A 13,291-nucleotide genomic window follows, 5' to 3' on the forward strand; every position below is an offset into this window, starting at 1 on the left:
AACAGAACAATATGACATTTATTACAAGGAGTTCTCTCACAGTTACAGACACCGAGATGTACTGGGATCTAAAGTTGGTAAGCTAGAGTCCAAAGAGAGTCAATGCTATAGTTCTAGTCTAAATCTGAAGGCAGGTAGAGAGAATGAATTCTCTCTTACTCTGCCTTTTTGTTCTCTTCAGGCTTTTATTGGATTGGGTGAGGCTCACATTGGGTAGAGCAATCTGCTTTATATAGTCAGTCTAGTGAATCAAATGTTAATCTCATTCAGAAATATCTTTGCAGACACACTAGAGAATAACAGCCAAATATCTGGGCACTCTGTGGCTCAGTTAGAGTAATACAAAATAAACTACACAAGTCCACCCTTTATCAACTTGGCACCCACATACATCTCCTTAAACCATATTTAATCTCCAAATAAAGACAATAACAAGATCATAATTTTACCAAATATCCTGAAACTTTAACCATTGATGTAAAATTAATAGTACTTACACACTATATGTTCCATCTTATGTTACATAAGGGAATAAGAGGAAAGAAAAAATTCCTGCTGCATATATTAATATACTAAGCAAATACTTTTGTTATATATACCATGCAAATATAGTACACACACAAAGCTAACAAATTCAGGAAAATACTTATGATAACTACAGTCCTCAATTCTGTAACTGGTCATGCGGACATAGCCGGTACTTATAAGAACCTTTTCTCACTGTCTTTATTCTCTTTGCTTTCAGCAAGCACTTCATCTGGTTGTGGCTCTTTGCCTGGTAGAGTGACTCAAACCTTTATGCCTGAGGAGTCTGGGCCATTAGTAGTCCTGCTTGGATTCTATTATAGATTTCCACTGACTTTAATCACTTAGGGTATATACTAAGAGATGCCTTAAGGTATCTTAAGGTATCTCTTGTATTCCAGACAGTATATTCTTTATCTCTACCGTAGACTAGCAGTCTGATTTCCCTTTCATGGTCAGTATCAATCACCACAACCAGCACAGCAACTCTCTTCTTTGCCTGTTGATTCATAGGTGTGAGGAATCCAATGTGTCCTAGTGGCATCCTTAATTCTTAGTTTAGTGGAATCATTGTGTTTCCTGATGGAAGCATTCCTCCATTTGAAGGAGCATTTGAAGGAGCCAGTAGAGCATAAGGCCACAGAGGTATAACAAATTTTTCTAGTAGGTCACCAAGGGTAATAATGAGTGGTGCCACTCCTACCTCTATCCCTTGATTTCTGGACCTGTGAATCCTGGCTGTGAGAGAAATAGCACCATGTATCAGATGCAGAATCAGAGACTATATAGCCTTCTGGAGAACTTTGTTTCAGCCCTGCAAGTTATTGTCACCTAATTGGCACTGTAACAGTCTTTAAAAGGCTATTCCACTGATTTGTCAAGCCAGCTATTTCAGGATGTGGGGATTGGGGCGGGGGGGGGGGAGGCAAGATAATTCCATAAGCATGGGTCCATTGCTACATTTTGTTTGCTGTGAATTGAGTTCCTTGATCAGAAGTAATGCTATATAGAATACCATGATAGTAGGTAAGGTATTCTGTGCATTCATGGATTGTTGTTTGGGCAGAAGCATTTTATACAGAGAAGGAAAACCCATATCCAGAGAAAATGTGTATTCCAGTAAGAACAAAACACTGCTCCTTCCATGATGGAAGCAGTCTAATGTAATCAGTCTGCTGCCTGGTAGCTGGCTAGCACCTCAGGGAATGGTGCTGTATCAGGAATTAATGTTGTCTCTTGCCATATTGGACACTCAGCAGTGGCTATAGCCAGGTCAGTCTTGATAAGTGGAAATCTATGTTGCCAAGCCTATGATAACCTCCATTCCTGTCACCATGACCACTTTGTTCATGAGCCAATTGGATGATGCCAAGGGTGGCTGGGGAAAAAGTGATTGCCCACAGTCTATGAATCAATATGTAATCATATATCTGGCCATTTCTCCTTCCAAGCAAAGTGAACAACCAGGTTCACTGCTCAAAGTTCTGCCCACTGGGGGGAGGTTTCCCTTCACCATTGTCCTTCAGGGATGTCCCAGAAAGAGGAACTATAGTGCTACAACTGTCCATTTTTGGGTGGTGTCTGCATATTTCCCCAAACCGTCTGTAAACCAGGCCATAATCTTCCCCTGTCAGCTGATTGTAGGGAGCTTCCCATGAGGCCATAGGTGCAGACTGAGAGAGAGAAGGCAGTGCAACAGGAGTGAGGACCATGGGCATTCGGGCCACTTTACAGGTAACTTGTGCCTTCAGGGCCTGCTTAAGTCTAATCACATATATACCATTTTCACCTGATAATGGAGTGCCACGGTGCATGCCACATTTGTGGCTTGGTGGGTCAGATAACACCCAGTTCATGATGAGCAACTCAGGTCACATGCTATCCTGGTGACCCATGGTTACACATTCAGTCTTTACGAAGACCCAGTTGTAGGCCAGGAGTTGGTTTTCAGAAGGAGAGTCAATATCTGCAGAAGATGGCGGGATTGTACTCTAAAATCCTAGGGGCTTGTTTTGTGGTTCACCTCTAGAGATTTGTTGAAAGCTCCAAATACCATCTCTATCTGCTACAGACATTTCAAGGTTATTGGATATGGCGGATCATATGGCACAAATAGCAGAGCTGCCTGCATAGCCACCTGGACCTTTGGCAGAGCCTTCTGTTCTAGACCCCAGACAAAACTAGCAGCTTTTCAGGTCACTCAGTAAATTGGATTAAAAAACCCAAATGAAGAATATGTTTCCTCCCAAATACAAAGAGGTCCACCAGCGGTTCTGCCTCTTTTTTGGTTGTACAAGGGGCAGATGCAACAACCCTTACTTCACCTTAGAAGGGATATCTAAACATGCCCCATACCAGTGGATTCCTAGAACTCACTGAGGTAGAAGTGAACATTTGGCATATTTATTTCTTACTTTATGACATACAGATGTCTTACCAATAAGTCCATGTTGCTCACCAGGTCCAATCAGCATTTTGACATCAATGTAGTAGACCAGTGTGATGTCTTGTGACAGGAAAAGGTGATCAGGATATGTGTGAACTACCTTATGACCTCTATGTTGGGGCTGGAGAGATAATAGCCTAAGATCGGATAGTGAAGATGTATTGTTTCCTTGCTAGCTGGAAGCAGATTTCTTTTGGTGGTATTTACTAATAGATGTTGAGAAAGCATTTGCCAGATCAAAAGCTGTGTACAGATACTGGGGGATGTGTTAATTTGCTCAGGCAATGGAACCACATCTCGTAGAGCAACAGCAATTGGAGTCTGCACCTGGTTAAGCTTGTGATAATCCATTGTCATTCTCCAAGATCATCTGTCTTCTGCACAGGTTAAATAAATGAGTTGAATGGGAATGTGGTGGGAATCACACTGTTGTAACTTTCACGTCCTTGGTTGTGGCACTAATCTTTGTAGTCTTTCTAGGAGTATGATACTGCTTTCGGTTTACTCTTGTCCTAGGTAGAGGTGGTTCTAATGGATTCTACTTGGCCTTTTCCACCTTAATAGCCCTCACTTCGCACAGGTCAGGGAACCAACATGGGGATTCTGCTAGTTGTTGAGTACATCTGTGAATTCTGAACCTGGGGAAATAACTACAGAATGGGCTAGGGAACTCACTGGGCTCACTGTGAGACAAACCTGAACTAAAATTCTGTTATTCTATTCCTTCATAAGCTCCTACTCTGATTGGTAGATCACAGTGATGTTTTGGATCTCCTAGAATTAGTGTCAGTTCAGAGTCAGTGTCTAGCAGTCTCTGAAGACTCTGATTATTTGTTTTTCCTGCAATGTGGTTAACCCTGGCAAAAGCCTATATGTCACTTAGAGGAAGGCTGAGAGAAAGATTAACAATATAAATATTTGGCAATGTACTGGGGTTCTTCCTCAAGGGTATCCAGCCTTCCCTTCATTCAAAGGGATCTGGATCTGTAAACTAGCTCACAGTCTGAGAACTAATTGAGGGGTCATGATTTTTATGATTCAGGTTGGACTTTTGTTTACCTGACCTAGAACCTTCCTGTTTATACACATCAAGTAAGAATTTAGTAAGCTTCCAATCTTTCTCTATTTCACTTCTAGGAATACCGTGATCAGTAGCCAATGTCATACATCTGTGCAAATCAGGCTATTCAGATTGCTACTTTGACTGTGCTGTCCATTATGGTAACCACATCTTGACTGTCAGTTGACGGCTGCCGCTTCATTTCTGCTACTTTGGGATCCAATTACTCTCATTGCATTTAGATTTTCTAATTTGGTGACTGCAGTCTACATTGTAAGGTCAGGCCTATAGAGATCAGCAATCACTGAGCATTTCAAAGATGCTGAGGCTCTCCTGTCAAATTTGTTTTTTACAGTAGTAGTGAAAAATATGTTTTATGGACCCTCCTGGTGTGGGTAAGTAGATATTAAATGACAAGTCCACTTTAACATTCCAATCACCCTAAGCCTTTGAATCCCTTCTTCTGCATTAAAGCAAGGTAGGTTTGGTATTTCTAATTTGCTCACTGTGGGGTGACTGAGATTGCTAAATAAATTAGTATAGTTAGAAGAAGAGAAATCCCTCTAATCTGGACAATCCTACTTAAGGTATTCAGAATACTAGAAAGAAACAACAAAAGGGACTATGAAGAAGGTATAGTGTGATGGGAAAAAACAAAACAAAACAAAACAAGAGAGAGTGGTACCCTGGAAATCATATGAAGAAAACAATTAGCTGCATCTCATATTACTAAGCAGTCTGATATGATGAGGATTGAGAACTGACTACTGGATTTAATAACATTAGGATGAGTGGTTGGATGGAGTGGTAAGTGTTAAAGCTTGATAGTAGACTCAAGAGAAAATGGGAAAGAAATTGGTGACATCAAGTATAATAAACTCTTTCACGGAGATTTGCCAAAGCAAAGGGGAAAGGATGGGGTGGTAGCTATAAAGTGAAGCAGGACCAAGTAAAAGTTTCATTTTAAGAAAATAGAAAAAGCATGCTTGTTAGCAAATGGAAAAAAAAATCTAGGAAAGAGGGAAAATTATTGATATTGAGGAAAGAAGGAAGAATTGCTGAGATCATGCTCTGGACTAGATGGGAAAAGACCTAGTATACAAGTTGAGGGGTTTCTCTTTGCTAGGAGTATGAACAAGTTCACTCAGTAGTAAGAGAAACAGTAGTTGCAGGTAGGTGGGTGAATGTGGTTGTGGGAGTTTGCAGAAATTCTTGTCTGAATGCTTCTGTTTTATCAGTAAAATAGAAAGCAAGGTCATCAGTTGAAAGTAAGAGTAAAAGAAGAGTTGGAAATTTTAGGAGAGACATTGGTGAAGCTATGTAGGAAACACAGTATGACTCCTAGGCAGCATTAAGGGCCCATTTGAAATTGGAGATCATGAATGTAAAAAAAAGACTGGTATATTTATTTATTTGTTTCCTCCAGCTATGTTTACATGCACAGATGGAAGTATGGAATAGGCAGAGAAAAGGACAAAAACAGGGTTGTGGTCTATCCAAATACAAGGAAATAAGAGAAGAGCAGGGGAGTTCAGGGTGTGTGCAAGGAAGTGATTATGATTGACCATGCAATGCAAGGTGAATAAGGATAGAAGTTAAGATATGAGGGGGTGAGAGACAATGAATTGTAGAAAAGATGTTAGAACCAATGAATTATAGATTTTGGTGGGGTCAGAGACTTGTGGGAATTCTTCAGATTCCAGCTAGAGGTAGTTAACTAGAAATATAGGAGATGGTGGCCAGAAAATGGGATGCCTCAAATTGAGATGATTGAGAAACTGTAGTTATTAGGGATGACAAAGATGGAGGTATGGTCATGTAAGTAAATAGCTGAAGTAAGGTGGAGGATAAAATCATCAGAGGAGAGGAGGTCAAGGACTGAATGACAAGGTACTAGGTGGATCATCTATGTGGACACTGAAGTCAACTGAAGATTATGACATGAATAGGGTGTGAGATGGTGTTGGAGAGTGAAGAACTAAAATCTTGAAGGAGTAGGATGGAGGAGGATAAGATTGAGCACTGTAGCAAGGAAAAGGGAATTAATGCTGTAGTTTAAGGTCATGAAATTTAAATGGAATGTGTTTATGGAAGAGGGAGGAAGAATGGTATGGAGCAACAGGAAACAAGAATGTTTTCTTCTCTTACCTCTAGGCCTCCTAATGGTGGAATTAGGACTTTGAGCTGCAGAGGAGAGGGCTACAGGCTTGATCAAGCTTTAAAGCAAGAAGTGAAGAAAATGTTCAAAGAAGGCCATTTTGCTGATGACTGAGTCTCAAAAGGCACAGTTGAAAGATTTAAGGTGTTGGACAAGGATAAGAAATGGGGGTCAAAAAAGTGGATATTCAGAGCCTTACAGGAATTAGAGTCCTGAAGATGAGAGTTTACTTTGGCTTTTTTGTGAAAACTAAAATCAATAGGCATAAAGGGCATTCTGAGATTAATCTTGATGAAAGTCTTTGATAGAAGCCTTAAGTTCAGAATTGAAACTATAATGAAACAAATGTGCACCCTTGGTGCCTATTCAAGAACAAATTTGGGCTTAGTTTACTCATGAGTGAAATACCTGTTGGCAAAATGTCTGCCTCTAAACGGAATAGGGTAGTATATGAGGTTATGAAGGAATCTGAAGACCTTGAAGGTAATCAAGGCATATTATTCATTGCCTTTAGTTTACATCGTATGGCAATTATTGTTGCTATCTCAAAGATTTTCATTATCATAAGGAGATTTTTCTCAAAAGCTAAGCAATAATTTTGTCCCTTTTACCTGAGAAGAGTCTGTAACAGTAGCATCTTTTGATTTATAGACATTTTACCTATTGTTACGTTCAAACAAAATTTAAAAATTTTTAAAATGTTTATTTGTTTTTGAGAGAGAGAGAGAGAGAATCCAAAGCAGGCTCCAGGCTCTGAACTATCAGCACAAAGCCCGATGCAGGGCTCTAACCCACATTATGATCTGAGCCAAAGTTGGATGCCACCTAGTCACCCCTCAAACAAAATTTTCAACTTGAAATTTGATTAAAATAAATCCCAGAAGATTAAAGCAATTATAACTGGATGAACATAAATTCAAAATAAAGAAATGATAGGGGGACTCCAAAAATGGCCCTATAAATTGGACAGAAATGTTTATAGGTACATAAAAAAACTGTAACATTCCCCTATGTTTCCTAGAATCATCTACAAATAATACAAGAAAAAACAGTGGGGGGAGGGAGTATTAAGTTTTGTGTATGTCTTGTTTTGGTCAACCCACTTATCTTCCCTAAGACAAGACCTGTGTGTCTCCTCTTCCTCACTTATTTATAACAGGAACTCAGAAATAACCATTGCTACTGTTAAATGTTGAAAGGGAAGCAATATTCTGGTTGGAGACAACCAAGGTGTTGCCTTGCTTGGAGAGAGGTATGTAACCACAGGACAGTACAAGTGAAGTGTACAGTACAGTAGGAGCGAAGCAGAGAGTGAGAAAGTAGGGAGCTGTGGCATGGTTGTAGTTTTATTTTGTGATTGGGGTCTTTGCATGGTCTGAAAATTTGTGTTTGTTTAAACAGGGAGAGGGCTGGAATAGATAATTGTGCAGTGTTTGTGTATAGGTTTTGAAGATTTAGATGAACAGCAGGACTGAGAATTTTTTCACTTACTGTTTAGGTTTTTTTTTAAGTTTCTGCCCTGACAATTCATGTGCAAGACACACTTTGGCATGGCACATTTTAGAAAGAATAAAACTAGGGTCTGTCAATAGGTACCTCATAGTTTTATAAAAGTAAATTAAATAAAATGTGCAAAGTACATAGCCCGGTGCTTGGTTTAGGTCGAACTTTCTTTCTTAAAAATTTCCCGAGAAATTTCCTATTCATTTTTGAATGTATTATAGAAATAAAATAGTGACTTCTGGTTGCAACAAACTTCTCTATTATTTAGATAAGATCTTTAATGTTGTACTATAAAATATTCTCAGAGCATGCTGTATCTCTGTCTAGCACTCAACACAATTATAATTATTTTTTTCTGTAATTCTTGAATATCTTTCTTCAACACTAGGAGTAAGTCCCATGAGGACAGGGGTCATATTTATCTTGGTTCCTGCTCCTTACCCAGCACGTGACACAGTATCTCCCAGGACTCAGCACTCAATTATTAAATAATCTTGGTTTTAGTCAAGATCCATTTGGGGATATGCTCATTTGACAAAAATAAATATTTTTAAAGAGAGATTTGACAAGAAATAAGTTCTTCAGTGGTATTATGAATCTTTAGGAATTATGCATCTTAACTTCCTTTGCTGTAACTGGAATATATGTGTGTGCATATATATATATATATATATATATATATATGCACACACATACACATGTATACGTACACAATTGTATGTATGTATATATAGCTATATATGTATACATAGGTACATATATGTATCTATGAGTTTTCTTAAGATAATGTGGACATAGTCTGTAGGTTATTAAATATTTAAAATAATGTTTCATTGTCTTATTTCTGAGGCTTTGTACATACTGTTTCTGAAAGATATATCACCAGCTAGTTTTATTTCTTAGCTAAAACAATATGTGATATTCCGTTACAGGCTCCAATGTAGAAAAAAAAAATATTTGTATTTTAGGAAAATGGTACTTAAGTCAAATTTAGCTATAAAGCACTTTCATGTGAAGAGCAATCCAGAGTGCTTATTTGAAGTATCCCTTCAAGCTCTAAGTGGTGGCAAACAAAGCACCAGGGAATTAGGAACAAAGCAGAGCACATTGTCTTTCTGTTTTTTAATATGTCATATATTTTTTCACTTTCAGTTGCAGATTAGTGAAGAAAAACTATTACTGTTTTTCAAAACAGACCAAAGTGGATTCACTCTATCCTCTCTTTTATGGTGGGCCTTGGGTAAGTTACATAATTTTACCTCAGCTTCCTCTTCTGCAAAAGGAGGATAGTACCACCTTATTCCTAGGAATGTTCTATGGATTAAATAATCCAGTGTTCATAAAGTGTTTGACACATAATAACACACAACAAATATTTCTTTCCTGTCTTTTATTAGTTGGTAGTTTGGCTGAGAAAAAACAGAGATGTAGGATTTTACTGAGCAATATCCTTTGACACTTAGACCAGGTCTTCTCCATCCCTCCCCTCATCTCCATTCCCCTCCTCGCCCTCCCTTTCTTTCCTCCTTTTTTCCCCATTCTATCAGAAAAGTAAAGGTTGTGCTTTGAGTTGTAATTTGTTTTTATGAGGAAGGTCACTAGAGGATGAGAATAATGAGGGATACATTCTCACCTATCCACATCTGGATCTTGGATTGGTTTAGAAAGCTCAGAAAACTGAGGGGTTGTAGAAAGTTTACTGGGAAGAAAATGTTTAATAAAAGCATTGAGGAAAACAGTTAGTAGATTATTAAATATATTTATTATTCATGACTGTACTATAGGTGCAAGAGCTTATTACAGAGTTTCTATATTACAAAGGGACCCATGAAAAGAGATGGGTAGGATTGGTAGGCAGACTAGAAATCATTTTTTGTTTGTTTGTTTTGGTTGTTTATTGGTTTGTTTGAGATAAAAAGGATAGTGATGCACTTTGTTTCTAAGCTTGTAATCAGAACTTTGAATGTAATCTATAAGTATGTTCTTCCAAAGCCAAAGCCTGTCCCCTTTTAATGTCATTTGTAAGGTAAAGTCAGTGTGACTGTATTTATCTAACAAAAAAATTTTCTATCTAATGTTATCTCATAATTCCATATTTTGGTTCTGGTCAAATCATCTGGAAGTGATGGATCACAAGGATATATTAACCACTCTACTCAATTTAGCTTACAGTGGATGCAAATTCCAGTTATTCATATTTTTCATTTGTTCTACTCCAGAGTTTTTTGATTCTTACCAGTGATATGTACCACAGTAACTTTAACTCCCTGTAGGTTATTATACGGTTAATAAAATATCTTCCTTAAGAAAGGGAACAATTTCAACTAATCAGCAGTCACAGGCCCCAGGTATTACATAATTCAGTTAAATTTTTAGTAATTTGATTCAAATGCTGGGTCAACTCTATAATTCAATTCTCTTACTCCCTGACTGCTGAAATATTAAGTCAAGAAACTGAACTAATTGATTACATTTCTAGTTCATGTTATCCACCCATGAGATAGGTGTGTTCATTGCTGTTAAACAAGTTTTATGTTTTACTCTAAATATTTTGTATTTCTCCAGCACTCAATCACCCCACCCATGATTTTCTTTGATAATGTCCTTCTTTCTTCATTGGAAATATTGAGGACTATCACATCAATTCTATTAATTTTCCTCTTCATTGGAAAAATGTTTTTGAATTTTTACATACTTTCCATCTTCCTTCTAATCTCAGAAAAGAAAATTTCCTTTTTTGTTAATTCTGATGCTTGTGCCTTCCATCTCTTCTCACCTTTTGGTGATATTTTGCTTCATCAATTATATCCTTGTATCATCAGTCTCTTTCCATTCTCCTCACTTTCCCTCAACAGACATGTTTCTTTCGTTAATCTTGTTATCTTATTTATTTGCCCTTCAAGAGCTCACGGTATTTTAACAACACTTTATAAAGTAATATATGCCTTACATTGTCTAAATTATATGAAAAAGATTGTACACTTGACTCTTGTAGCTTAGGAGCCTCACTGAGAATTACTAGTAAAACTAACCTTAACTGTGCGATTCATTTTGGCATATGTACTTTTAAATGATTGAAAATAGGTTTATGTTAATTATTTATGTGATTAGATGCATATTCTAATTTTACTAATTTAACAACAAATTATTTTCCTCTATTCATATTTTACTCAAGAGTGATCTATGAGACAAAAATTGATATAATTTACCAGAAAAAATGGGTATCATTATTCTTGCAGGAAGAACCCCCTCTTGGGTACTTTTGTATCTCTCTGGGCTTATGATTTTCTACCCTGAAAATCAGACTCATTATTTCAGTGACTGTTTTGTAGTTATACTACAAAATACACTACTGAGATACTTTGCTGTCTCAGAAATTAATCAAGGTCAACCCTATCCTACCAAACCTAGAAATAACAGCAATATAACCTTTTGAAAACCAGTTAAAAAAACCCTCATGCTGTTTTATATCACTTAAATACCACCATGCCATAATGAAATAGCCAAACAACTATGTTTTCATCGCATGGCAAAAATATATGTCTCATGAGATTATGAGAACTGTTGTGATTAAAATACATCACTAACACAATCAAAGCATTATTACCTATGACCATCTGTTGGCATATGGGAATAGCATCTTATATAGAACAAGAGAACAGGGTTGCCTGGGTGGCTTAGTTGCTTGAGCATCCGACTTCAGCTTAGGTCATAATCTCATGGTTTTTAGGTTCGAGCCCTGCGTCAGGCTCTGTGCTGAAAGCTCAGAGCCTGGAGCCTGCTTTGGATTCTGTGCCTTCCTCTCTCTCTCTCTGCCCTTCCCCTGCTTGTGCTCTGTCTCTGTCTCTCAAAAAATAAATAAATAAACATTAAAAAAAAAGAACCAGAGAACAAATTTACATTCATACCTAAATATGTACTTTCAAGAATTAGAGAAATAAATACACAAAAGATACATAGTAATAAATTTCAAATGAAATATACAAATGTTAGGTTTTTAATGTAATTTGGAGGCACTTTTTTGCAGGTAAAACCTATAAAACTATTGAATGCTAAAAACACATTCTGGAGGATTCTTGGAAGATGGCAGAGTAAGAAGCACCAAGAATCTGTCTCCCCATTGAGACAACAATACACTGGCAGAATTTGTCTGCTGCAACTGTTTCAGAACTCTGGAATCTATTGAAGACTTGCAAATTCCAGGGGATATCTTGGATGGCAAATTGCAGTTATTTTGGTCAATTTCAGGTCTTAGCACAGTAGTAGTTACCAATTCCCCACTCCTAGCCACTATGGCAGGCAGCTGTGCACATGTTACTGGATCAGTCTGCACATAGCTTGCAGGAACCAAACTGGGCAAAATAGACCCTGTCCTCCACATCTCAAGGTCTGATCACAGAGATCCAGGTGTCCATTGTTGTACCTCCTCCCATTGTTGTATGACCCCATCCCCCCAGATGGAGTGACTTCTAGAGGATTTAAAGGGCCAACAACTTTTCCGTCTCCCAGTCATTTTTTTCTTTCTGCCCTTTTGAGAGCAAGACATTAAAGATTAGGACATTAAAAAACAACTTCACATATGGGGAAAATTAGAATATGACTATGCATACTCAGAGAAAGGCTCAGGAAAGACCTGGAAGACCTTAATTTTTTTTTTTTACATTTTTATTTATTTTTGCGAGACAGAAGGAGACCGAGTATGAGCGGGGAGGGACAGAGACAGAGGGAGACACAGAATCTGAAGCAGGCTCCAGGCTCTGAGCTGTCAGCACAGAGCCTGATGCAGAGCTCAAACTCACAAACCGTGAAATCATGACCTGAGCCGAGCTGGACACTTAATGTATTGAGCCACCCAGGTGCCCCAAGACCTGGAAGATCTTAATTTTACATTTGCAGCTGATTCTTGGCACAGAGATAGCCTACAACAGCAACAACAACCACTACAACCACCAAAGACAACAAAAACAATAACAAAAAATAGTAAACCCTTGAGAAAGAAGAGAATCTGATTTCCAGAGTTATCACATTATTACATTCAAATATCTACTTTAAAAATTTCTTTTAATGTTTATTTGGTTTTGAGAGAGACAGAGACAGAGTGTGAATGGGGGAGGGGCAGAAAGAGAGGGAGACACAGTGTCCGAAGTAGGTTCGAGGCTCTGAGCCATCAGCACAGAGCCTGATGTGGGGCTCGAACTCACGAACTATCAGGTCATGTCCTGAGCCCAAGTCAGAGGCTTAACTGACAGGGCCACCTAGGTGCCCCTCAAATATCTACTTTTCAACAATAAAAAATCACAAGGTATACGAGGAAACAGGAAAGTTTGACTCATTAAAAGGAAAAAAAAATACATCAACACAAACTGTCTGTAGAAACACCTAATGGCAGAGGGTCAGTTAAGTGTCCGACTTTGGCTCAGGTCATGATCTCATGGTTTGTGGGTTTGACCCTGCATTGGGCTTTGTGGGGACGGCTCAGAGTCTGGAGCCTGCTTCAGATTCTGTGTCTCTCTCTCTGTCTCTTGCCCTGCTCGTGCTCTCTCTTTCTATCAAACATAAATAAAAATAAACATTAAAAAAACTAAGAAGAAGAAAAAGA

At 38.1% G+C, this 13,291-nt stretch overlaps 1 pseudogene; it reads right to left on the reverse strand.

Annotated features, from left to right (window-relative positions):
* Positions 1-1,842: 1,842 nt before the first annotated feature.
* Positions 1,843-4,233, reverse strand: LOC123596395 (annotated as a pseudogene).
* Between the last annotated feature and the right edge of the window lie 9,058 nt (positions 4,234-13,291).

Source organism: Leopardus geoffroyi, chromosome B1 (genome assembly GCF_018350155.1).
Source record: "Leopardus geoffroyi isolate Oge1 chromosome B1, O.geoffroyi_Oge1_pat1.0, whole genome shotgun sequence".
NCBI classification, from domain to species: domain Eukaryota; kingdom Metazoa; phylum Chordata; class Mammalia; order Carnivora; family Felidae; genus Leopardus; species Leopardus geoffroyi.